The sequence below is a fragment of the Haemaphysalis longicornis genome, unplaced genomic scaffold (assembly GCF_048455015.1).
Source record: "Haemaphysalis longicornis isolate Haplotype H1 unplaced genomic scaffold, Haemaphysalis longicornis Haplotype H1 scaffold_2, whole genome shotgun sequence".
Classification (NCBI taxonomy): domain Eukaryota; kingdom Metazoa; phylum Arthropoda; class Arachnida; order Ixodida; family Ixodidae; genus Haemaphysalis; species Haemaphysalis longicornis.
Genome location: NW_027526295.1, coordinates 83900486 through 83928040, shown reverse-complemented (window position 1 = coordinate 83928040; position 27555 = coordinate 83900486). Strand labels below are relative to the sequence as shown.

At 46.7% G+C, this 27555-nt stretch overlaps 1 pseudogene; it reads right to left on the bottom strand.

Moving 5' to 3' along the window:
• LOC144168111 (uncharacterized) overlaps nucleotides 1-27555 on the bottom strand; it is a 53891-nt pseudogene that overhangs the window by 13189 nt on the left and 13147 nt on the right.

Below are 27555 nucleotides of genomic sequence, written 5' to 3'. Positions count from 1 at the left end.
TCAGTATCTGTGAATAATTGAATATTATTCAACCTATGTTGTCCCGAAACAAATAACTCGCCAGGATTAGGAGTTCACGCAGTGCACGAGAACACACTGGACCTATGCTCTGAAGACCCGGGTTCAAATTCCCAAAGACCCCAAATTTCCTTTACGGGAAGTTGTCACTGTCTTGGTTTCCATTTGTCGTCTCCGTCACAAACGTTGCCTGAGCAGAAGTTTCTCGTCCTCAGACCTGTTATGTCGTGTTTTCTGCATGAAAGGGTTTTTAATTGACGTTTTGGCCGCCCTTTTTCCCGCCCTCATAGAACTTTAAAAGGCTTCTGGTGCGACGTTTTGGCCGGTGTCTTTCCGGTTTAAGCAGTCTAAACACGGCCACATCCCCAGTCGCAATTTATGCTTGCGCGGGGTGAAGTGTAGAGGGTGAGGGGCATGCCCGCTGTCAAGGGGGGAGGAAGGAGGGGGCGGGCGCGTTGTATGGTAAAGACGACAGTGTTTCTTGGGGTACTTAAACCGCATAATGTTGGTCTGCCCGTATATCTCTGTGTGTGCCTATCGATTCAGCCTTCCGGAAAAAAGGGAAAGAATGCGTAATCGACAGCTTCATAAGGCAATTTTTTTTCAAAACCTCTGCACCTGGAAACACACTTCATACTTGTCACCATTAAAGAAAAAAAATTCCCTCGCACTTCCCCGAGGGGGAGAGTGTGTAAGTGCGAATGCACGGTTGTTGATTGCGCGATTACGGTGGATATCGTGATCTTGGAGTGGAGAGGAGGCGCCCAACACCCGAAGTCACTGAGCGGAGAGAGGAGGAGGAGAGTAGCGCCCGCCGTTACGGCGAGGGCTACACGAGCGCCCTCACGCGTCGGAATGCGGAGCGCCCGCTACGCGAGCGAGAGCTCTCCCGCCCGAAGTGGAGAGGAGGCGCCCAACACCCGCAGTCACTGAGCGGAGAGAGGAGGAGGAGAGTAGCGCGCGCCCATCTCCCCCCGTTGCTAGGGAAGACGAGGAGCGCGCGCACCCGCAGCTGTTGCTATGCGGACGACGGCGGCGGACGATTCAGGCTCGCTTAAGAAGTGCATTCGCACTTAATAGCCAACATTGGACATATTTGACGCAGAACATCACTACATAAATTGCATTCGCGGTGTACTTTGAATTAAATAGAAGTAGGTTCTTGATTTTTGCGATAGCCAATAAAAAAGCGCAGAAACCAATATTTTGACCCCACCCCCCCCCGCCCTTAAACAAAAAGCGCTCGCGTGATCCTAGACCTCGTGGCACTGTTCCAACAATGGCCGTGTTCTAAGTTCAAGAGCAAGAAAAGGTTCAACAGGATGGTGCCAATAGCAGAACGCAGTATTAAAGCACAGGTTTATTACTTTCGTCCAACGGTCTCGCCGCGGATGCGCAAGTTCACCTTCTGACCGCAGACACGTCCAAGGCGACACAGCCTCTGAAGCACATCGCGTGATTCGCCGGGCCCGCTTTCTGCGCTGCGCACAATGCCTCGTTTTCAGTTGTTCTGCTTAGATAACGGCGGCAGCCTCCGAGGTTGCGGGCGGGTATCTGATCGGCAGCCGACCAACCCCGCCGCCTCCCACGCCTGCGCCACTGGGTCGTCTCGGGCTACGTGAATCATTTTGCGCCAGGCGAAGAGGAACACCGCGTTTGCCGCGAATGAAAGCGAATCGGGCCTCCTTCTGTGAGCGTTGCACGCAACCGAACAGCGTTCAGACATGGTCGGCAATACAGATAAATCAAAGGTTTAACCAAGCGAAACCAAGACTCAACCAGACCAAGACAAGCTTTTGTTTTGCATATCGAAGGTTAGGTGAGCAAAGCCGGAGCCATTGAAGACTCTCATCTTTAAACGACATTTGCAGAGAAGTGAGCAGACACGCAGCCAATTTTTAAAGCAACAGTTTTCTTAGTGGAACCGATGATGTTCTGTAAAAAAACAATTCATTTCCCCATAGACAGGTTCGTCGATCGAAAACTCTGATAAGAACTCTGGACAGACGGTGCGTGCGTGAAACCGGGCTCCCGTTGTGTACAACCGGTTACTCGAAAATTGCGAATGGTCCGTTCTAGAGAAGACAATACACATTAAGTAGGGGTACGATAGTATAACTTTATCTCGCAAACCACGTATCGGTATACATTTAGATTGTTTGTTGAAGCGGGTACTTAGTGCGGGAAAATCATAGCATGGGTTTCTCCTCCGTTTGCGATTTAGATCTGGAAGTTTTGTGACCGACTGGACGCACATTCAGAGAAGGTCGGACGAAATTTTAGCAATAGCACGTCTCTCAATTTTTAAGGAAAAGGTGGAAAATTATTTTCAACAGGGACGTCTCACGGGCCGATGCCAACTCACTACTGTAATCCTTGGCCTAGGTGTTTGGGTTGGTGTGTTACACCGACGTGAGATGTCTATTATGTTGGGAGGGGGGAGGGAAACGGAAAGCTATATGTTTGACCACTAGAATAAAACCGTAGTACTTCCAAGATTGCTTAAGCTAACTAGAGAGAAAACATACGCAATCGAGAATTACAAGCAAACGTGTGTTGCTTCGTGCGCTCCTTAGACTGCGCCCAGCTGCTCTGGTGACCCTCCCTCACACAGCAGAAGGGCGCTGAATTTTAACCGCGAAGCTTTTCTCGGTCTAGGCATTAATGGGACGAAATGTGGCAACGCCGTCGTAGTTATGCGGAGAGGGCATAGCCTAGCGAGGAGGACATCCAATTACCAAGCCCGCATGCACCGAGTTAATGAACGAGATGTTTATATAGGCAAAGCTTCTCTAAACAACTCAATCTTGTTCCAATCTCTTGCCACTATTGTTGAGCAAAAATAAAAAAATTAACCATTTTGAAAAAATAAATGAATACCCAAGATATACTTGCATTGTTCTTTATTAAAACTTCATGTATGCTTGATTTTTTCAAAGGCTAATAAAACATACGGCGTGAAAAAGCGAACACCGCTCGCAGCGATTTCTCGTTTCAATTTTTAAAGTTCAAAAGTAGGTTCCAGTGTATGGTGCGAGCAGCGCAACACGACATAAATGAATTGGCGCGATAGGGAATATATCTGCTGGCGTTGAAAAGCTCTATGAAAGTTAGCCTTGCGACAGGTAAAGTAATGCAGCTTCCCTGTACACATAAGCGTTCGCGACGTTAAGTCCTTTAAGATAGGCCTAATTGTTTTTCATCTCTTTTCTTCGGTCGCCATTTTGGTACCACGCTTGTCGACGCCGACGAAGACGGCAACTTTTCGATGCGACATATAATGCTTTCACCGTTAAAAATATTTTACACTCGTCCGCTCCCACAACTGATGTCCCAAAGGTCGAAAACGTCGATGATAACTCGGAACGGAATGCTTCTTCTCTTCAACTTTGAGTTTTATCGGAAAACCGTTTTAGTTTTTCGCGCGCTAACTGGAAAGTTGTTTTCCTGGCCAGAGAATGGGAAACACGGGTCTAAATTATATTCCATGGCGGTTACCATGTAAAGTGGCGAGCACAAAATCTACGTACAGCCTCCCAATTTATTAATAATTAGGCGGGAGCGACAACCGATCGGCATGTCAGTGCCTCATCACCGTGTTCACCGGCCAAATAGTCGAGGGTACACGCACGCGCCTAGAACTATCTGTGTGGCATCGTCGTATGCTCCGCTTTTCTTCTCAGTGAAAAACACTCCCTGTTTTTCTTATCTTGCAAGGCCGTTTCGCTACCGCCAAAGGTAGCTAAGCAGCGTGGGGCACAAAGTTATTCAGATGCAGTGGCAGCGGGTGTACCACTCTGAAGGAAACACCGCAGCAGACGACACTCATACAGCAGATAGCCCTATGCGCGTGCGCGTGCTCTCGCCCATTTCGCTGCTGAACGCCTTGATAAAGCGCTGACATGCCGGTCGGTCGTCGCTCTCGCTAATTATTAAAATTTGGGAGGCTGTACCACTAGAACCGCAATGTCGGTGAATTTCGTCCAGATGCAGAGGAGTCCAGCCACTAATGCGTGTGTTTTATATACAATTTATAAAATAGGCAGGAACACGCATATCGCACTTTGTGCATGATGCCGTGCTACATCGTCGAGGGCACATACTTGAAAACAAAGGTCACTATCAAGTTGGAGCTTCAGCTTGAACGAAAAAACACAGGACGAAAAAAGGAAACACAGACACAATGATGCAGCATTGCGTTCGTGCTCCCTTCCTTCGTCCTGCGCTTTTTCGTTCAAGATGAAGTTTGAAGTCTATATGAACCAACTCGTCCAAACCCAACTAATTCCACTATCAATCTTCTGAAAAATTACATATTGTTCGCCTATAGGGGCGTACGGCTGGGCCAGGTGGCGCGCCGGAGCGATACTAGCAGCGCTGCGCGCGGCGGAGAACCGCCCCAGATTGCCGTACGCGCACCGAGCTGCCGTGTGGCCGCTGCTGGTTTTCAATGGTGACTAACACGTTGGCATTCTACTGCGGCTTCCTTCCTCTCGAAAACTGTGAGCTATTTTTTAGGGAGGCGACCCTGAAGAAAGGAAAGCTACTCGTGAAACATGTGTTTGCGGTGGAGGAGATAATACAAACAGACGAGCATCAGCTGAACGCCAAGTGCGTTTCACAAGTGCAAGACAACGTCGTCTACGATGTGCATCTGAAGGTAAACGCTCTCTCTCTTTTTTGTGTTCTTTCTACCGCTCTTGTCGAATGTATTCGCGCTCAGAGGCTAAGTACACAAAGGTGGTGATACTAAATTGACTTTTCGCATGCAGATCTGCGCTCATACACGGTCCGTAGCCTCCGGGACGTGCTCTTGCAAGGCGGAAATAACCGGCCGCTGTAAGCATGCCGCGGCTGTGTGCGCCTACGTGAATGAGGCAACTGACGATACCTGCACAAGCAGACCCCAGCAGTGGGGAAAACCGTCGAAAAAACCCAAGCGGGACGTGAACAAGACCATCGCGGACCTGTTCCCAGGTATTTTGATTAGGAATGCATTCGCTGGATTCCTCTTTTCACCGTGGTTTCGTGATTGATTGATTATGAGGTTTAACGCGCCGACGCTACACAGACGACGAGGCGCGCCGTAGTGCAGGGTTTCGGATTAATTTTGACCACCTGAGGATCTTAAACGTGTCCCGAAATCTCGAACACACGGGCGTTTTTGCTTTTCGCCTGCGTCATAAAAGCGGCCGCCGCGGCCGGGAACCGAACCCGCTTTCTTGACATACACTGGTTTCGTGAACTTGAAAACTTATCCTCCTCATATTTCTACTGTTAAACCGAGTGAAAGCTGATTAGTTTCATGCTAGCAGCGTTGCATTCTTCGTGAAAGTAACACCGAAATCGCAATTTGTAGGCAGTGCAAGGGGCTGAGAAAAAATGCCGTCTCGAAGTCTTTCTTTTTACTCTCCATACAGAGCTATCTGAATGTTTCTAGAGCCTCTCTACACAAAGGAAGTGTGTAAAACTTTGTTCTTCCTCCAAAAGTTACAGGGATAAATCAGTTTAAGTAAAAGTTCCAGTTATTCAACTAGGTGATTCAGAAATTCTCATGCCTATAGCCGCTTAAAAGGTGATAAAGCTCGGTCAGTGCGAAGTATATTAAAAAAACTAGGATGGAGCTAATAGTGTAAGTTTGTCCATAATGACCACTGTTAACCTGACCGGAATTCTTTCTTCTAGCTGGACCCCTCACTTGTGCCAAGGACACAAGGCCAGAGTCACCCACCGATGTCACGGCGGTCTATCTCGTACCACTTGCCGGGAAACGAGTAGAACTTGACGATGGGCTCTTTTTCCTACGTCTTTGCGACGCTGTTGTGGCACCCAACTACACAACAATATTTAGAGCCCTGTCTTTTCCTCTTAGGCGCGCTAGTTTTCATCACGGCGAAGCAGCAAGCAGCGTACGCCAAGCGAATCTGCGGAAAAGCGCACCCCGTGTGCGGCAATGAAATGGGAGAAAAGGCCGCCAGGGGAGGAAACGGCGCTGCATGCGCGCGGCGAAACTTGAGCCGTACGCCCCTATAGCGCCACCTTACTTTCCTGTCAGAACATGGCCTCAGTTGTTGGCTTTGTGGGCGTGGGGGGTTTTGAGGCACGCACATAACAATATATCTCGTTAATCTAATTCTGCTGATGTGACTTTGAAGCCAATAGCCTAGCGATAGTAACTTTTCTGACTTCTTTACTAGTTGTGTCCGCGTCTGTGAGTTTACTTCAATTTCTTCGTCTTTTGGTCGGAATTGCTGCCACATAAAGACTGTTCACACGTACAGCGGCGGTATCTCCGGAATCAGAGCCCCCGGTGGCTGGTGCTCCCTCCTTCTAATCACGTCCGGGCACGCTCACTTATCACGTGGCACGCACTACTCAAACTCTCGTTTTCCAACGGGCGACACGCGGGGATACTCCCATGGTAAAGTATACTGTTTTTAATCTGGGCACCTGGTTTCACTTCACAGAGAAACCCAACGTGTTTTCTTTTTTTTCCTTTGGAAGCTGGGGGGGGGGGGGGGGCGCACGCACGTGAAAACTGTATGGTCGGGCTTGAAAAGATCGCATTTTGTAGAATCCTGTTACATTGTTATCGGTATTTGATCAGCTCATTTCTGCTGGTCTGCCCGATACACCTGGAACCCATTACCTGGCAAACAAAAAAACGGAAAATGAATTCGTTTTGTTGACGATTTGGACCAAATTGAAGGGAAGCAGTCGAGGTGAACTTTCTTTGTCGGGCGAAAGGCTGGCGGGTACCCGAACTGACACGCACAACAGCGGTGTGAAACTGAGTCCGAACCGAAACATAGACCGCGGTGAAAAAGGAAAAATTACGAGAAGCGACTGACTTCGACCGATGCTAGATAGGAGCGGTTAGAGCCTTATGAACTAGCTTTCGCCGTGCACAAAACAGGCAACCTCAAATAAAATAATAAAGTTATGTCACAACGTATGGCTGTTTTTATGCATAGGGAAGGTATTTGTATGAATCAGGCAATCTTCCCTCTAAAAGTGGCCGCGTATCTGCACCTTTCGTTGCAGATGTCGACAAAAGACGATAATCTTTAGTCGATATTTGCAAAGTAAATGCCTCCCTTCGCTTTCCCGCTCACTTGACATGCTGTTCCTCTTCCGTCGCACTCCCCCGAAGGTAAAGATGCTCGAGGTTTGCTCAAGTCAATTTAAATTTACCGCATTGCACTGCTCCAGGCTTCCAGTATGGGTGACGTGATGCCAGTGCTGCCGTACGGCGGAGACGCGCGTGAATTGGGACGCCCTACTTCATTGTTTATAGAACCACGTTGCCCCACTCCACCTGCGTTCCAAGACGAATGTAGAACCTACCTAGTAGAAGCTTTCGCAACTGTTGAAGCTTGATTTATTAAAATGCCGCCAGCAGCTATAGTGGCGCGGGCGACAGCATGCTACAGCGTGAAGTTCTTTTCTGCAGTGGCTGTAGTATTTCATTTCGAAAAAATCAAGGATCTATAGCTCTTTGTATAGAGAAACGCTGTAAATATCACTTATGTATTCATTTTCTGCCTTATACTTGCATAATATCTTGTTCCTGTTCAACAATATTGACAAGTATGAACATTGACGCCGAAATTAGACGGTTAAATTTGGGTGTGGGTATATAAGACTTGCGCCGCTTTTGTTTCACTTTGTACGGATGGCTGAATGGAGTCACAGACAGACAGACAGACAGACAGCCAGACAGACAGACAGACAGACAGACAGACAGACAGACCGACCAAAATTTCTACTGTTAAGTAGCACAAGAAAGACTATCGTCTATAAAATTGCGTTATCCACTTGGGCTTCACAGCGGTGGCAATTTTTACACCGGTCAATACGAGCAGCAATCAGGCCTGTTTTCGTAATGGGTTTACATAAGGCTTTCGCTCTTAAATATTCATAGAAGCGTACCATACAAGGAGTGCAAGTCCAAACGTAGGCTTTATTTTCAGAGATCTGCGCAGACTTTGTTAAATATATAGGCTGACATATCCAGATTATCCCGCCCATGGAGCAACACCTCCAGAAGCTCTGTATCCAGAACCGTACACGGGTGCGGCTACGTAGGTCGGCAACGGAGCCGACGCCGACTTTGCCCGCACTGGAGCGGCGACTGGGTTGGCGTTGAAGACTGCGTCGGCGCTGCGGCCCGGCGCGGTTCCTGGCTCGTTGGTGTCGATGGTGGCACGGAAAGCGTTGGCGTCGGCGACGTAGTTGACGCGGCGGAAGATGCCCTACTCATCCCGGTAGCCGTAGGAACCGGTCTTGGTGTTGCTGGCGTCCCCCTGCTCCTTGTGGTACGTTTGCGTACCAAACTGGTCTGTGTTATCGTAGCCAAAACTGTACGGCTGTGGAGGCTGCGTGAATTTATAGAAGAGAGACGGGCGAGGGGTTGAACAAAAAAACAACCCTGGTGCGTGGTTGTAAACTACTCTATTATGTGGCGAGAAGCAAAAACCGCTAAGCTAGAAGTTATTTTTTTAGCATGTAGGGAATCATACTGCACTTCATATCGTAAATACCGCAATAAGAAGAAACCTGTTTCTCTTCCTACCGGCTACGGCGAGGGACACCGACTTAAAAATACGCGGGAAATTAACACACAAGCAAGGAAGGTGAATTTACTATATTGGCAACTTTCCCTAGTGATTCTATCAGTACTGAGGGTAAGAACTCATAAGCGTCAGTTAGATTAGCCAAACACGCTGTTGTAACGCCCTTTGAAAAGGCTGTGTGCAATTTCGGGCATCTATAGCTATTCATAAATACTTCAAACCAAGCAAGGTGCCTCGCAATATATTATTGCTAGGTATCACGATTATTTACTCAGCGCTGTTATTCTCTCTGAAGTTGTGTTTAAACGAAGGCTTGCTTCAATTAAAGCCCATTAACTGTATACCGCATCCCCTACACGAAAACTTTCTGGGATGCATTGGTGACGGACTGCGACTGTCGACTCATGAAGGGGCAAAAGGGGTCCACACTTTAAGCAGCTGTAAGTATTGTCGCTTTAATGCATTACTGTTAAGATATTCGCAATGGTTTTTGTTTTCCGACTTATTTCATATATGGCTTGCTTTCTATGAAACCACCCAATGGCTTCCGAGAACGCTATCTCTCCTTCCCGAAAAGGACTAGTTAATTTAGCTTATTGTGTACTTTCCTTTTTGTATTCCCCCTTTAAGAAACTTCGTACTGATTAAACTTGAACAATGAATCCCTAATGCCTTCTCGGGTTCACGTTTTGTTTGTCTGAGGCTTTGAATAGAGGGGATCTGTGTCACCACAAAAGATCGCTACCTTACCGCAACTAAAAAAAATAACTGCTCATAAAGAAACTCGTACCAAAACTTTAAACTTAATGCTTATGCATTCATAAAACAACGCGCCACCAAGATTGAGGAGCCTGGAATGAAAAGTACGGCCGCTCTCACCTTGTATCTGGCGGTTTTGCTATCGCTACCGCTCCGATTACGAACCTTTCCTGGACCTTTTCAGTGTAGTGCTTGCCATAAACGCATTGGTACAGGTTCCAAAACCCAGTCAGAGGATCAATACTTTAACTGGGCCGCTTACGTAGACGGGATCAAGAGAAGCCACTCCTGGGGTGGCCGCCGCTGCGACAAGAGGTCCCTGGAATCCATCGTAGAGGCGGTCCTGGGGCCCATACGGGCCTTCAGCGAAAGCGCAGTAGAAGAGAGATGCGACGAGAATCTGGAACGCAGCGACAACGAAGTGATAAGATGCCCCTGGCATTATCTCTAATCAATATCTAATTTTGTCCTGAATGTATCATAGCCCACAATCCTCAAAAACGTACATCTTCAGTCTTATATTCAGAAAGCTTACCTTCCCAATCATGGTTGCTTGAGGATTTTTTTTCGAAATGGTAGTTTTGAGCAACCGCACTTCTTTTGACTAAGGAGAAGAGGTGGCTAACAGCGTATGGTTGCGTGATTCCTTGGGGAAGCGCGTTTTATAGAGTTAACCACCGTTGTGCTACCAAGTGGTGACCCGGAAAGACGATCTCAGTATTATTTCCTTGCTAGGCGCATGTGGAGCCGTGTCACAAAGCGACGTGGGCACGACAGCATATTCTTTTTCCACGCGGTTCTTCAGGCACGTTTCGCGGACGCGAGTGTTTTAGTTTACTTTTCCCTTGGGAGAAAACGTGCCGGAACTGCCGTATGGGAACTAACTGTTTGCAACGTAAATTGTTGCTGTGTGATGAGCGCGGTTAGGAGTTATGACGTTTCTCTAATGTTTCATAGCACGGGGAGCTCACACCACTACCGTGTTAGACTTCTATGTAGCGGAGCTTTCCGCAAAGTTCACGACCACCCCGAAGGTTTAAGTCCACGATAGCACCCGATTTGCTTCTCCTTCGCTGCCGCAACGACATTTATTCTATCATTGTTTCTGTAAGTGCGTGCTTCTTTCATTTTTTAGAAGTCATAAACATAAGTCGTCCCCTTGGAGGAGCGTACGCTATGACGTGTCTTTCGCGTTCCGAGCAACTGTTGCACGATTCAGGCGAACGCTGGAGTCTTTCTCGTTCTAAGCAAGTGTTGCCCCGATTACGGCGAATGCTGTAGTTCTTTTGACAATCTTGGCCACTCTCCTTAAGTGGTCATGCTTCACTTCACAACCGTGCGCCGGGAAAACTGGGCGGTGGCAGTGCGGCACGCACCATCGAGTGTACGGCATTTTTTTTGTTTTTCAACCGGCGGTCTCTCGCCGCAATCTTGGTCAATCTCCCTAAGTGGGTATGCTTGGGTTGGCAAACGTGCGCAGAGGACGCTGGGCTGTCGTCACGAGGCACCAATTAACGAGCGCTAAGCATTTTCTTGGTTTAACTACCGGGCGGTCGCAGCGGGCCCGCGGTCACGTGCGGGCACTCGGCAATTTCTTGGTTCCAGAGGAGGGCTTCAGATCTGTCTACGCCACTTGGGGATCTATAAGATGCATTTAAATCGCGACACACAGCCGTTTTTGGTTTTCGCCTCTATCCCGAAACGACCTTTTTGCGCCTTTGCCACTTTGTTCCGAATTTCGTATTTCGACTTTAAAGCAAGAACGAGTAGGGTTTCAACTGATGCGATGAATGAAAGCTTTTAGCAATGTGGCTTAGAAAATAGGATATTTATGGCATCGGCCCTTTGATCGCTCATTGTAACAGGGAAAGTGAAGTGAGTTCCAAAGAAGTCGAATTTGGAGGCAGGTTTGTGTAGTTTTTAACGCACTCGCCCTGAACACCTCTTTGAAATTCGCCACAGGTAATGTAACGGTCGGTTTTCTTGCAAAGCGTGCACTTTCCGTGAGGCAACGCACCCTTTCTTTTGGACGCCTCTGACTGGTAGGGTACTTCAAACGCCTTCAGAAGACGCTCTCCCGCCCTGCTGGCTACCGAAAGATTCGAAATCACCAGGCCTGTACTGCCACTTGGCGTTTAGGGGCGAAGCACCTTAAGGCCGAGGCTTGTCCGTCCGACGTCCGGTGTCCGTTCTCACGGCACAGCACCTTGTAAATCGAAACATCTGCGAACAAAAGGTTCGCAAAAGGTTAACAAGAACGAAATAAAAGGTTCAAAAAAGGTTAGAGAGAGAGAGAGAGAAAGAGACACCGCAGCACCATGTAAATTGAAACATCTGTGAACAAAAGATTCACAAAAGGGTAACAAGAACAAAATATATGGTTCACAATAGGTTAGAGAAAGAGACGGAGAGAGTGTTCCTGGAGATCCGTGCTGGAAAGAATAGAATTGGATTGGATTGGATGAAATAGATTGGATGGGATTGGATTCAATTGAATTGTTTCGGATTGGATTGGATCGGAAATTGTCTTAGCAGCAGTAAGAACTCTCACGGGTTGTTTACGGTAAGAAAGATCCCCAGTGCTTCGCCCACTGGTCATGATTCACTTTGTGGAGACGCGTGATATTTTTGGTACCATTTGTAATTTTTTTGTAGCGTAAGCTACACTGGCCGAGGTTGAGCAGTTTTGCGTTGACCTTGAAGGGCCTTGCTGCGCAAGCGAGAGGAGCATTGGGTTGGATTTGATTGGATTGGATTGGATAGGATTTATATTTGGATTGAATTGGATTGGATTGGATAAATCCAATCCAATTGGAGTACGGGTGTTTGGAGTATTGGGTCTCCACTTTCGCCGGCCTGCGCATTATAGAGGAGTGATGTCATAGCCGCGGCAGGCGCACTGCCGCCAGAGTGTGCCCAGCTGTGCACCTCTGTCAGATAATATATTCTGTCAGAGCTACCATTGTGAGGTTGGGGGATCAACCAGGCCCAAACCCAAATTGCCTATCGGTTACCATATTAAATTTCTTTAGATATGATGAGAGGCACTTTTCTGTGATTTTTTTCAATTACCTTGCTAAAAAATTTTACAATTCAAACCTGGCGGTAGCTATTTTTTATTACCTTATCACCTTTTTGAAATCAGGAATTATCAAGCTTCTTTTGAGTTCAGGGGGAAATACTCCAGATTTGAAAATCAGGCTAAGTACATGGGTGAAGATATCCCTTATGGAATCTACGTTCTCTTTCATGAGAGTGGCGGGAATGTTATCGTGTCCAGGCATAGTATTTTTAAGATTAAGAAGTGAAAATACCTTGAAAATAGTACCTGGAAAATTATCGCGCAAATTATGAAAAAGTGAAGCGATAAGTCGCCCAGCAGCGATGACGTAAACAGCGACTGAGAGGATCTGCCAAGAATAACGTAACGAGCAACGTAACGAGAACCGCGCACACGAGGTCTCAAAGAAATGCATAAAATCTTAGTTTGCACGTTAACTTGCATAAGCCTTGAACAAGTATAATTGTAGGGGTAGAATTCAAGTCGTGCCCGCATTCGCTAGCTCCCAAACCGCGCCGCCACTGGCGGTTGCAAAGGTTATTTCAGGTTCGGCGTAATCACATGCCTGTTATCTCCTTGCTGACATCATGGCGGCAAGTAGCGCGTCGGCCTTCCAGTGTTCCGGACTTCTGTGGACAGCAATTCGTCTGATAGAAGTGTTTTGCTCCCTCACGTAGCGCTGTGTGCCCGAAGAAATTTTTGCACTCAGAGCGGCGGCCGAAGCTGTGTGTGTTCTGGTCGCATTCGCTACGCGATAAAATGCAACGGTGAGCTCCCGCGGCTGCACTGTGCTTACTACATTGGAATTACCACTAGTTACGATTCAGCACGCCTCGGATATGTAGAGTGTGTGCGTTTTTTTTTTTAAAAAACGTTCTCGGCTTGTGCCGGTGTGAAGGGACTTGTTCACCCCCCATAATCGCACAAGTGCGCGTGCTACCCTTACGACAAACAAGAGGCAATCGATCACCTGTAAATTTTGCGATTCGGTCTCAACGCACATGACGTGAGGATGAGTTTGTTTGACCCCATTTCTTAATTGTCTTGAAGGTGAACAAAATGTGGGCGTCAAACCGGGTGTTTTGGATCAGGGCGTTGTGTGCTGCTATGATTCCACTACGGTGCGTATATTTGTATTACGTTATGCACGTTTCTTATTTATTCGATACTGGCGCCAAGACGTTTGTTAGTAGTGATTTTGGCACTTATAAAAGCTCCAAGCGCGCTTCGGGCAGATTGGCTGATAGGCAATTCGCTTCGCAAAACATTCAAGATGACGCAATAAGCGTTACCATATCGCGACGGTAAACTGACGAAACGTTCTACTAAAACTCACGTCATGGTGCCGACGTAGCGAGCCGCATAAACTTAGTGTGGCACTCTATCACAAGTTAAACTAACAGATAACGCCACACTATTATTCCGAGTGCATTGAAGTGACTAAAACCAGACTATCAATAACGGCTCGAGAATGCAAATTCAATTAACGCCCCTGTCGTCGTTCGCGCTGCGGTCGCGCTGTACACTAGACGTTTTGTAGGTAAACAAAAAGGCCTTGCGGCAAATTCACATTATTTAACCACCATCTTACGTCCCGTGTAGCGCCAATATTGGCGCACAGAGAGTGGCAGGTAACGGAAGTGAAGGCGGGCAAGTTGCGGCCCCGATGGTTCCCTCGGTAAGATTTAGTTTTCCTGCTAGACCCCACCGCCGTCTCACTCGCTTCCGGCACCATTGACGTCACGCGAAACGTCATGAAAAGGCGCGAGGAATGAGATGCGTTTGTTAATTGGTAATTTTTCGACAATTAAAGCATCTTTCGCCGCCCAATAAACGCTAACAGGGCTTCGGGGCAGTTGGACTTTGTCTGAGCCCAATTTGCTACATTCCTTCAGTGTCCCTTTATACGTCCGTGGCGTTCACTGGCGGATTTTCTTGCAAGTCCTAGTTGGCAAACCAGCATATAGCTTTTAAATTTCACCCGGCATGGTAAGGTACTGCCCGCGCATTTCTTTGGATTTGTAAGCAACCATTTATACCCCCGACACATCGACGTTTTACTCTGAATTGTACGAGCGAAGAGTCGTTACGCTCGTTAACGAATCACGTTCTACACCCTGCAGACGTAAAACTGGTACAGAAAGGTGGAGACCAAACTTTATTGTTCGCAGGACCTAGGTACCGGTCCAAATTTCAGTCTTCAATTCACCGGGTCCACGTAATACTGCAGAATGTTCGTGCGGATCCGGCGCACATGTTAGGTTTCTCACGCAACATACTCAAATGAACAAAAGGAACCCTGCTGTCGAATTCGATATTTTTGCTCCCTTCTAGGTGAAGCCCAACATTATTTTAGGAAAGGGTGCAGTAGTGCCTCTTCAGCGAGATCTCTTCCGTCCTCCAATATCTGCCAGTTTAAATTACGTTATTTTTGACCATTTGTTGGTACTCAACTTTTTGAGCATGGGAGGTTTTAGAGGGCGTGCCTTGAGGCTGGGCCTTCCGCAGTGTGTTTTTACAATACAGCCTCTTCATCATCACAGACAACTGGGACCGAAAAGTAGTTAAAGTAGTAATTACTTTACTTCAGGCGACCATCCTAAGCGTCTGTGATTACGAATCTCTGGCCTAGTTTACTATAGCTTGGCAAATATTTCCCCTCATGAGCTCCCCCCCCCCTGTGGCAATTTGTTAATTAGTTTACTTAGCAAAGATTCCTTAATGGATTTCGCTGAACAACAGGTGAGGCACAAGGGGCGACTGGTGCTTGCCCGTATACAAAAGAGTATAGCACAATATAGCCCCGGATATAACGCAGGGTTACTGGAGCAAAGTGTTGACGCTCAGGATATTCACGACCGAAGGTTTTGAACCATTAAGGAGTGTTCCCTGCTTTAGTGTTTCGGACCGGTATTGTTCCACAGCAGCCAAGTATCAACTTTTCGCGACATTCGCATACGCGCGATGTAGGAATGTTATGTCCTTGGTTATTTTACTTTGGTAGAACAGAAACACAAAACAGAAACACAAAACAGAGTCTACTACTATTTCACTGGTTTTACTTTCCTTAAAAAATGGTTATGAAACAAAGTTTGGCGGCTGGAAACAAAAGTAGAATAACAACATTGTTTTTGCTTTGAAGAAATTTATGTTGTCTCGAAAGATGCCTCTCGTTTTTGCTGGAGCATGACAGAAATGGGCCAGGCCCAAGTACCGCAGTATTTAACACAATTGCCGTCTCTCCCAGCAGATGTAACCATTGATGGGTATTGCTATTAAAAAGGCTCAGAAGATCATTCTTTTAAGCAGTGAACGTAGTGTAGGATGATTGCTATCATTACCTACGGTGACCTTGGCTTACCTTGCTTGCACTATAGACACACCGGCATAGGAGGATCTCGCCGAGGACCACCGTACAGTAAGAGAAGCCACGCATGGCCTTCGCGAATACATGTCAATAAGATAACGAAACTCGTAATAATAAAAACACTGAACAACAAAAGAACCAAGCAGCATTCCATCCGTGGCGAACGTCAAGAGAAAGCTTGACGAAAAGACCTGCACAGGGACGGGTGTTCAAACGCAAGGCCTCTTCTGATGGATTTCCCGACTTTTTTGGCCAGAGCTCCTGGATGTTCCACCTACCCCTCACCCTTGCGTCCGTGTGGGGGCGGATAACTGGGCTCAGTTTCCTGAGGCATTGCGATACTTCAATTGCACGCACAGATGTTGCAAAAACGAAAAACAACGGTCAGGTCTTAGGCTTGGAAGACTGCACCACGAGATTTGTGATCGCCAGCGGACTCCAGGCAATGCCCCAGTACCATCCACCTCCTACGAAAACTGTGCGGATCGCTTGACGAGCGCGACTTATTAATCCAGGGAGAACAAGTAAACATGCCGACAGCGCCATCCGAGCACAGGTATCCCGGAGTACGGATGCACCCTACCTTGCCGGTGCCCTAGAATCTGCCCCGTTCTCGTATCAAAAACTTTACCAGTCTTTCCTAAAGAAACGTGACAAAAGCGCGAAGGGTTTCTCACAGCAAAACAGCGCCAGAGGTGCGTCCAAAATTTCGCTAAAAGTGCGTCCGACCTTCCCTGAAGGTTCGTCCAATCGGTCGTCATATCTCGAAACCCAAATCACAAACGAAAGACGAATCGATGCGACGATTGGTCATGCACTAAGTAAACTCATCGGCGAACCATCTAAATGTATACCGATGCGTTGTTTATGAGATACAGCTATACTATTTTACTCCTTCTTAGTGATCTAGGCGTGTATTGTCTTATCTTCATGTTTAGATTTTCAAACAACTGATTTGACAAAATGTAAGCCTGGTTTAACAAATGCGCCATATATCCAGAAGTCTTATCAAAGCTTTTGGGGCACCAACCAATCTATACGATTTAGTTATTGACATGACGCCGTGTAAAAAGCTTTCGCTGTAATAAATTTCGTCGTGGTCGTCGTCGTCATCACCATCATCGTCATCATAATAAAACAGTTCAATGTGTATTTTCTCGGGCCAACTTTTATTGCCGTACTAAAACCTCATAACCTTTGCTTTGAATGGTCGATCGAATATAACCACAGTTACTCCCTAGGGTAGGGACGGGAAAGACAAGAATAAGTGATTGTTTCAGATCTCTCAGTTTCATTTCGTTCAATTCCTGTTACATCCACTTTGTCGTCGGCGTCTGTGACAGATCTTTTTGTGATAAGCCAGCTCCAAAAAGCAAGAAAAAACTTAGGAAGACACCCGCGAAACAGTCCGAACTGTCAAGATAAAAGCAAACCCTCGTGGGACAAATTGACCGGGCGTATTTTGATGGGTAAAACAGCAGGATCTGGGTCATTTTCGATACCTGTTGCGATATACGTACACGTTTGCACGGCGTTATCTCACCAATTTTTTCCAGTTCTTTTTATGGGAAAATGCATGATTTTTCTTATCCCTGCAATTTTAGATGACCTAGTTTCGGTTTGTGGATCCAGCTAATTTCGAAAAAAAAATAACGCATCACTTGTTTGTGTAAAACCGTTTTTGTTCGACATTCTACGTCGAAACTGATGCATAGTTCAAAATAATACCGAAAGAAAGAAAAATTTCTTCCACCTTCCCTCGCGGGAACCCCTGTGTACATGCGACGCATAGGGGGTTCCGTTGTTTTTTCCGTTAGGTTGATTCTCCCATCGCGTGAAACATGCCGTGAACCCCCTTGCCGCGGCTATGGCCAAACGTGGCGCGGCTATGACGCAACACAATCCAACACAATCCACTTTAATCCCATCCAATCTAAATCCAATCCAAACCAATCCAAGCCAAGCCAAGCCAAGCCAAGCCAATCCAATCGAATCCAATCCAATGCAAATCCAACTGGTCTATAGGGAAATGCGTTAGTTTTGATATGACGCCATGCAGAAAGCTTTCGCTTTAACAAATTTTGTCGTGGTCGTCGTTGTCGTCGTCATCATCATGGTCATCATAATGAATCAGTTCAATGTGTATTTTTCTGGAACAACTTTTATTGTAGCATTAAAACCTCATTACATTTGGTTTAAATGGTGGGTCGAATATAACCAGAGTTACGCCGTGGGGACGGGGAGACAAGGTTAAGTGATTGTTTCACATCTCTCATTTCATTTCGTTCACGTCTTCTTCCATTCACTTTGTCGTCGGCGTCCGGTGACTGTTCCTTCCTTCTTGCCATCGTGTTTCGTGTCATCGAAAGTCGTTCACTTCTTCTTCCATTCACTTTGTTGTCGGCGTCTGGTGACAGGTCCTTCCTTCTTGCCATCGGCTTTCCAAAAACAAAAACGGAACCTTCGGAAAACACCCCCGAAACATTTCGGACGGTCAACCGAAAACCAAACTCTAGTGGGGCAAATAGACGCGGCTCATTTTGATCCGTAACACAGCAGGATCTGGATCATTTTCGATATGAACTGTGATCCGCGTACGCGCATGCAGGGGGTACCTCACCAATTTTTTGTCACTTCTTTTTAAGGGAAAGTTGCATGGTTTTTCTTATCACTGCGTTTTAGTTGACTTAGTTTCGCTTTGTGGATCCAGCTCATTTCGGGAAAAAAACGTATCACTTGTTTGTTTAAATCTGTTTGTATTCGACATACTGCGTCAAAACATAAATATTTGAAAATAATACGGAACAAAATAACATGGGTTGTCTTGGGAGCCGTGACGCTGAAAATGTTCAGCCTTTTCCCTTTTCTTCTGTTTCTCTCTGAACGGAAATCCATAAAGATTTGATTTGATTTGATTTGAATATTAACGTGTAAAGCGCCAAGAGGTTGTACAGTGCAGGTAATCTTGGCGCGAGTGTTCGTCATCTTTGCATAAATATTTGCAACAGATCACGCAGTAGTCGGCGTAAAGGCTGGTTCGAGGTTAAACTAGGATTGGCAAGTACTTATTGAAAATTAATACACGCAAAAGCAAAAACAAGAAAATACTTACGACTTGGGAAATCATTGTATTTTATGGAGGTTTCGCAGACCGTTGCTAAACATTGATGAAGGCGTGTCACGGTGTCAGCAAAGTCCCTCATTGTTATCCTCTACCTGGAAATGTATGTTTTGAGCCCTTTCGTTTGAGAGTATTATTGGTTGGTTTGTGATATGGATTTGTAAGTATATATGGTCTTCTATGTATTATTTTCCGGGGAGACTGGAACTAAAAGAATATTGTGTTGAGACGTTTAAAAAACAGAGTATAATTGTCTTAGTAATTGTTACTATTTATACCGAGTGGCGTTATTTGGTTACTTTGAGGCAGCGACGCACATAACAGCAGTTAACCTGTTCAACCAACGTTTGCCGTTGTGGCTATCTGAATTGCCGTAATACATTCACAGGTTTCTAATGTTCTAACCCAAGAACACGGGCGTACAGGTTGTTGAGCAAGCTCAATTCTTGTGATTTCAGGTTTTGGGTCTTTATCCTGAACTGAATAGTTGTGAGTGCTCTCTTAAATTCCTCCCCTTTTCTTGCGTTTCAAATTGTTATCCATGCGTGTGAGGGCCCTTCGGCTTACGGTTCCAGCAGTACCTATCACCGTGGTTGTACTAAAAATGACGGAAATTACTGCTAACTTCTCGAGATTTGCGAGTTAGTATTTAGGCTCAACGCAGCTATTCGTCCAAGTGCTTTATGTAGCGGAGGTTAAACATCCCGTCGATGTTATTTCAAGATTGCAGGTAGATGTCACCGGCGACGTTCCTAGGAAACTACCGCTTAGGTAACAGGACACCGAAGATAAAACGAGGAGACCCAGAACAGCACTCTCTGCCCACTTGGTGGTCAAAGTGGCGGGAAATAACAAGTGCTTTGGGATACATGAAGCATACCGGATTTGGAAGGCGTCCTACATTGCTTGCGAGCAGGCTAGCGTTACAGCACTCTCCGCATATTGGTAACGGTGATTCAACGAAAAATCGAAAAGCCTTTCATTATTGCTCATACCATCGTAATCCAGTGGCTGTCACTTCACAGCGGAATCAGCAGCAACGTTATAGCTGTTGAAGCAGCTAAGAAAGCCCACGAGAGCCAAGGAACCATCCTCCGTCCGCTGTCCTTCACCGATGCCCCGAAGACGATTCGTTCTTTTGCAGCTTTCAATACTAAGAAGCAATAGAATAACAAAGGGCAGAACCTATAGTTTATTACGGGCGCATGGACTTAAAATGTAGAGAATATTTTCTATTGAACTCAGCCAGACCAGGGTGTATGACCTCCACGAGAGGTAAATCCTGTTCCGTACGCTGGTGCGGCCAGGTAAGCGGCAACCGGAGCCGACGCCGATGCCGACGCCGACTTGGCAGCAACTGGGGCAGCGACTGGGTTGGCGTGTAACACTGCGTCGGCGCTGCGGCCCGGCGCGGTTCCTGGCTCGTTGGTGTCGATGGTGGCGCGGAATCCGTTGACATCAGCAACGTAGTTTACCCGGCGGAAGATCCCGTACGCGTCCCGGTAGCCGTACGAACCGGTCTTGGTGTTGCTGGCGTCACCCTGCTCCTTGTGGTACGTTTGCGTACCGAACTCGTCCGTGTTGTCGTAGCCAAAGCTGTACGGCTGTGGAGGCTGCGTGAATTTGTAGAAGAGAGATGGGTAAGTGGTTGAACAAAACAACAGCCTGGGGGCACGGTTGTAATGTACACTTGTGAGTGGGTGTAGAAAAAACCCGTTAAGGTCGATGTTCTTGGATAAACATTTATCAAATCGTACTACCCTTCTTGTAGTAATTGCAGGAATACCCTGAGGAGAAAGTCTCTTTCTCTTCAGATCGGTTACCGCGAGGGAAATCGATGTAAACATCAGCAGGGAATTTCCACAGAAGCAAACAAACCCAACTTTCTTTTTGGCAACCTTGTCCAGTGATGTTATGGATACTATAGGGGAGCACTTAATTATACCGCTTAGAATAACCAAATGTACGTTGTAACACCTTTCAGGAGGGCGTGTGTAGATAGGGGAATCTGTAGATATTCCTAAATACTTCAATCCGAGGGATTCTCCCATCTGAGCTGTCACATCGCTGCATTCGAATTACCGCTCGCCACCTCTCCTGCCATCTGTGAACGCACGGCGGAAAGAATATGCGACGGAGGGGGGCGGGGCACGTTTGGTGCACGCTGAATAAGCGCAGCGAGCAATTGTACCGAACTACTGCGAGCAAATTGTATCGCAAGATAATACTGTTAAGTATCATTATTATTTATTCACCACTGTTATTCTATTCGAACAAAGGCTTGCTTCGATTAAAGCCCATTCACTGTATACCGGATCCCCTGCACGATAACTATCATGATATGGATTGGTGGCGACCTGCCATTGTCGACTCATGAGGGGGTCAAAAGAGGACCGCCCTTTGCACGGTTTGAAATATTGTCCCCTTAATTCATCACTGCATGATATTCGCAATCGTACCCGTTTTTCGACTAAGTTTCTAGTTTACAATACAGCCACCTAAGAACTCCCGAGAACGGTAGCTTTCGTTCCTGAAAATGACTCGTTAACTTATCTGCTTACCCATTAAAATTTGTATTTCGACGTCTTGACGTTTCAAACTACTGAAAGGAGTGAATCCCTACTAGCGTCTCGGAATCGCTTTTTTTTGGGCGGAAGTAGTGCATCAGGAAGTGGTGAGCCACCTGTAAAGGTCGCTCCTTTATCTGAAGTTAAAATAAATAACTGCTCATAAAACCCAAATCGCACCGCAACTTTAATTTAATGTTTATTCATTAATAAAACAACGCGCCACCATAGATAGCCCCGAGGAATGAAGAGCACGCTGTCAGCGTCGTAATTCCGAGCGCAACTGCTCAGTTTAAGAATGGTTCAATTGCTGGACCTTTTTTGTGTAGTTCGTGTTTTAAAACAACTCTTTGATCTGCGAAAACTCAGGCAGAGAGCCAGTAGTTAAACGGGGCCGCTTACATAGACAGGATCAAGAGAAGCGACTCCGGGGGTGGCTGCCGCGGTGACAAGAGGTCCCTGGAATCCGCCGAAGAATGGGCCTTCGGCGAAAGCGCAGGAGAGGAGAGATGCGACGAGAATCTGAAATGCAGCGACAACGGAGCGATGAGATTTACTTGCCATTACCTCTAAGCAGTATCCAATTGTGTCCGGAATGTAGTGTACTCCATAGTATGTTAAAAACCTAAATCTTCAGTCTCATTTTCAGAAAGCTTACCTTTCCAATCATGGTTTCCCGAAGAATTTTTGCAAAAATTGTACGTTTGTGCAAGCACACTTATTTTGACTGAGTAGAAGAGGTGGCTGACAGAGTATGGTTGCATGATTCCTTGGGTAAGCGTGTTTTATAGAGTTACCTACCGTTGCGCCGCCAAGTGGCGACCCGGAAAGACGACTTCACTATTATTTTCTTGCTAGGTGCGTTAGGAGTCATGTCACAAAGCGACGTTGCCACAACCGGATATTTTTTTGTCTGCACGGTTCTTCACGGCACGTTTTGTAGACGCAAGTGTTTATTTTACATTCGCCTTGGGAGAAAACGTGCCTGAACTGCCGTACGGGAAGGAACCCTTTGCAACGTAAGTTCTTGCTGTGTTATGAAGGCAGCTTGGAATTGTAAGGTTTCTTAAAAGTTTCTCTGCGCGGTACTAAAACAGAAAACAACTGTGTGCTATTTCGTAACAACATTTTTAGGGCAGAAAAGGGAAATGCGTTTTCGTGTTATTTTGCTGGTTGTTTTTAAATAAAACACAAGCTAGTACGTATAGGGGTGAGCCGTTAACAGGAATTATTGTGATCACAAAAAACACGTACTTATTATTACCAATGCCCTGCGGTTTCATTACATTAAAACATTCACAACCCCTTTCAGGTCTGCATGACTCATTTGGGACTTCTTTATATGAACATTAATACTATAAATTCCTCCAACGGAATACTGCTTTACGTGTATAGGACATACTGAAATACGTTCTTTCGACATTGTGTTCTAATCGTAATCGCCCAAGTGTATAAGCGCTTAACTTGGGGAACTCAGGTGCATTGAAAACACTGGATTTGTTATTGTGGTTTGTATTTTTGCTTCCAGTTTTTTATTCCCAAATTTCATATGATTGAAAGCTTGTCATTTGGCAGCAGCGGCATCGAGGGGTAACAAACTTGTCTTGCAGTTTACAAATTGTCATCTTCTGATTAATTGCGACCGGCTGCGGACGAGGCGGTTCCGTATACGCTGAAGCCTCGAGACTGCCTGCCTGCTGCTGCGACGAAGAGCCAGTTTCTGCTTTTTTGTGTTATTTTTTTTACTGATGCTGCTCCAATTTTATCGCACAGAACCTGACCAGACCAATGACATCGCCACTGCATCAACGATAGCAGAGACACCGCGCGCTACTGTGGTTCAACGAGGGCAGATCTCGCATTTGGTAGCAGCGGTATCGAAGAGCAACAACCTGATCTTGGCATTTACACTTTTCTAGGTTGGTTCATTTTACTGTCAACTTCTATTAGTTATCGCGCATTTCTCTGCCACCACTGCCAAACTTTGTGCTGCTTTTTCGTTCAAGTACGTTGCGCTTCTGTGTGTGTGGGCCGGGTTTGACTTGGGTAGAATGTGAGTTTGCATTCCATAGAGGATCTTGTTCTGGTGTCACTGAGGAAACGGTATAACTCAAAACATAAGAGTTTCCGGAAAGCCTGGAAGTGCGAAAAGTGCAGGGGAGTGACCGTGGGATCGGAAGGTGACCCTGGCAAACTAACAACACACAGAGAGCTGTTAGTTCGAATTCTAGCGATGGAAAATAAGCTGGACGGGCTTCTTGTTTTACCTGACAAGGCAGATGCCCTTGAAGCGTCCGTGCACGAAATGTCAAATAAATTTGAGGAGTTTCAGACGAGTTTGGCTCATCGAGAAAAAAATTGCAGAGGACATCTACGTTTGGGTCTTAAGATGTACGATGCGATAGCGTCGCTTCCACTCCAATGGAACGTTTTGGAACTAAATTGCTGCATTTGAGATGCATGCTTGACGAGAAATGAAGGTCAGCGAAGAGAGGGGGACTAGCAGGATGGGTGTTTATTCGCCGTGTGCCAGAAGAGACCTGAGACCCTTCATTCTTCTGTGGATTAAGATGTCAGCGTGAAAGGATGCGGCGACGAGGGTTTGGCAAATGTGAGGGAGAAGGTGGCAGTGTAGGTGCTTCAAAGTTTTTGTTTTCTAATTTCTTTGTCGGACTGAACGTTCTTGATTTTGGCGCAGCGGGAGAGACAGAAGGAGAGGTACACATTGGAGATCTTTGTTGCGGAAGAAATACGGAGGGGTTCTGGAACAGGGGTAAACAGATGTGAGAAAGCTCAAAGGTGGAACTTGAAGTCTAGAGAATGGATGCAGAAGGTCCTGCCCTTGCTCTTACAATCAGCTCACGCTGGTCCAGAGCTAACGAGCTGGTCAAAACTGCCTTCAATGTTTCAATGTAACTAGAATGTGTGATGCTTGAGTTTCTCGCCCGTGAGCATACCCCTGTACATGCTTTGGGTACAGAGAAGATGGTAAGTATGTGCCCGAATGTAGAGGAACTTTAAGTTAGTCTATGTTATTCCCACCTAACACCTTGATCATGTTTATTGGTAGATAGTTTTGTTGGTTTATCCACCACAGGGTTCGCAATTCTCCGACAATAGGACCGCCCGTGAGAAAACGTTACGTGAAAGAGAGATCTTGTTTCCAGGCGTTGGATTACGACGCCGTCACTCGTTTCTAGGAGGAGAGTGCTGTAGTCGTAGTCGAAAGTAGCACGGTGTGTGAGTTCGGGGTCCTTTCGGTCGGTGCCTCAGTCTCTTCAAACCGTTGTGCTTGGGTGTCGTAGTGACGTCCTTAACTTTATTTATTATGGACTGGAGAAAATTCCCAAAAGGTTCTAGCTATTCTGCCTGCAGCGAAAAATGTGAGGCCCTTTGAGAGTCTACAAGAAAGTTACGCTTCTGTTTCCTGCTGCAGCTATTGGGTATGTCAAAAGGATGGCTCCGACGTCCGCTTCTTTGTTCCTCCATGTTTTTGGTAGAGAGCTTTCTAGCGGAGCCGCTGGATCGGTGACATGACCATGATGGCGTGCACTCGATAATTCCCGGCGATGGGGGAGGGGGGAAATTGGGGGGGGGGGGGGAGTTGTCCGGTCTTCCATACGATAATGACCCTGCGCGATTGCTTTTTACGAGCCATGGCCTAGGTGCCAGGTAAACGGTTTGTCTAGCTTCTTCAATTATGTTCTAAAGGTGCAATTTAGGGACCTAATCAATGTCAACATCATCAACAAGTTATTAAGATCCACGGCACAACGAAGGCCTTCACCCTCGCCAGGGCAGCGCAGCCCAAATTTTTTATCTCCTTCTGAATTTCCTTACTTTTTCCCTCCATAGAACTAACGCCGTTCCCCTTCTTTTACACCCCTCTTTGTCTTTCAATTCTATTGCGCTTCTGGCCCACCGGCTGTCAGTTTGTCTCACGCTAAAAATTGCGAGTAGCAGGTTCTGTCTTATATGCCCTGCTGATGATGGTGTTAACTTGATCTTCGTCGCTGCGGGTAAGTTACATTGGTTCGGTAGGCTCAGTAAAATCCGCCTTGTGATCAAGGGCTTAATCAGTATCATCGTTTTATCTCTCATTCTTGCTCTTCTCTTGGTTAGGCGTTTCATAATGTGAGCAAGTGGTTAAAGGTTTTTCCTTCCTTTTCGGTGGTTTTGAGAGCGGCTCTGCTGCTTGAATCTAAGGCACACCGAGCACTCTTACGTCATAGCGCTCTAAGAGGATGTGTATGCCTATTTCCAGGGTGACTTTTAACTTTGCCCCGTTGTGGCTTGCGTCTTTTGTCAAACAGTGCCTGTCGCGAAACTGAAGCGCGGGACTATAAAAAATATTTTGAAAATTCATGTATGAGACGCTGTACACTGGGTTTTATTCCAATTCGTTTCTGCTCATATTGTAATCTTTCCTTGATTTCTGAGTGACTGGCGGTAATCCTTTGCCCCTGTTTAAGTTAGTTACCCAGTGCTGGGGCCGGCCTCCGTGACGTTAGAAAACACGCCGCGGTGGCTGATTGGGTAAGACGTTGCGCTACTAAGCCCAAGGACGCGGGTGGGATTCTCCGCCGTCGCAGCAGTTTTCCAAATGGAAGCACAAAATAAACACGTCAGTGTTGCGAAGTTTTAGTGCACGTTAAAGATTCCCGAGTTGCTTAAATTAATCTGCAGCCCTCCACTACTGCGCGCCTCGAGATTCGGGTTGGGCTTGGGCACGTGAATTACCGAAACGTTCAAGTTTTTATCTTTCGGTCGAAAGGTGCTTTGGTGAGATCACGCCACCTTTGGGCATGGCTCGCGACTGTATCTGCCGAGCATGCTACCACCGACAGGACGTAGAACGAACTTTACTGCGCAGGCACGGCATCAGCTGGAAATGTGTGTCCTTTCTTCTGTCTCCGCCGTAGTATTATTTTCCTCCTTTCCACGCTTCAGGTGCCGTTGTGTCAATTTCCGCATTTAGGCGGACATTCGCATCTCGCTGCCTAGAATTCGCAGTCGTAGCTTATGGGTGGCAGCGGTGGCGTATTTCCGTAGACGCTTGATGGGCACGGCTGATTGCGGACGGCTAGCAGGCACGGGACAAAGGAAATTGAGCCTAATAACACTATCGCGTTAAAAACACTGAAAGATTTGTCGAAGCGGCTTGACCAGCTCCTAAGAGCAGGCTCAGCTGCCGATATAGCTCAGCTCAAACTGGACGTATAGTGCTCGGCGATTGAAACGCGATACTCGGAGCGCGTGGCTGCCGCTGCTTCTTGCGCCACAGGTGAGTGCTTTCGAAAGCGATCTGACGCATTATGCTATACGGTGAGGGTGAGAGTGTTCGCGAGACATCCTTACTGCATCCGGTAGGCAGCCCTTCAGTGTGTTGTGTCGTACCCCCACGCGTTGAAGACACTGACAGCTTCCACAGCTTCGCGCGGGGTGGCACGGCACGCAGGACCAACGTTTTGAAGTCGTGCCCTGAGTTTTTAAGTCCTAGGCAAGTGCCACGCTGCGACGTGCAACTTGCCTAAGCAGCTGTGCCACGTCGCAGAGCACTTGCCACTTCACCCTGGTCATGCAGGTATTCCCGGCAATGGTCCTGCACCTACTGCTTCCCGCCTGGCGAGTTCTTCGTTGGACTTTGCTTGGAACGGGACGCGCCGCCTTGTGAAAGCGAGGCAGGTGCTGACCAACACCCTATCTCCGCCGCTACAGCACTACTGGCAACAATGCAACCGAACTGCCCAACCCTAACATCTACCTGAACAGCACCATCGTCTTTAACGAAATAAAATATAATGATGATATGATATGACATACTGTGTTCTTCCTACTAAGTATCCCTCCACTTTAAAAAACGATACTTTAACCAGGGAATTATCGGAAACAAATATGGAACCTTTCATGGATAAACCTCCTGTACCAAGACAGGAGTTCAGTGATGGGTAGCACACATGCTAATACCGCCTACAACAACTTTGTAACGATCTTTCTCCGAATATACAATTTATGGTTTCCTTCAAAAACACAACAAAGACGTAAAAAAAGCATGCAAGCAATGAATCATACGTGAACTATTCAAA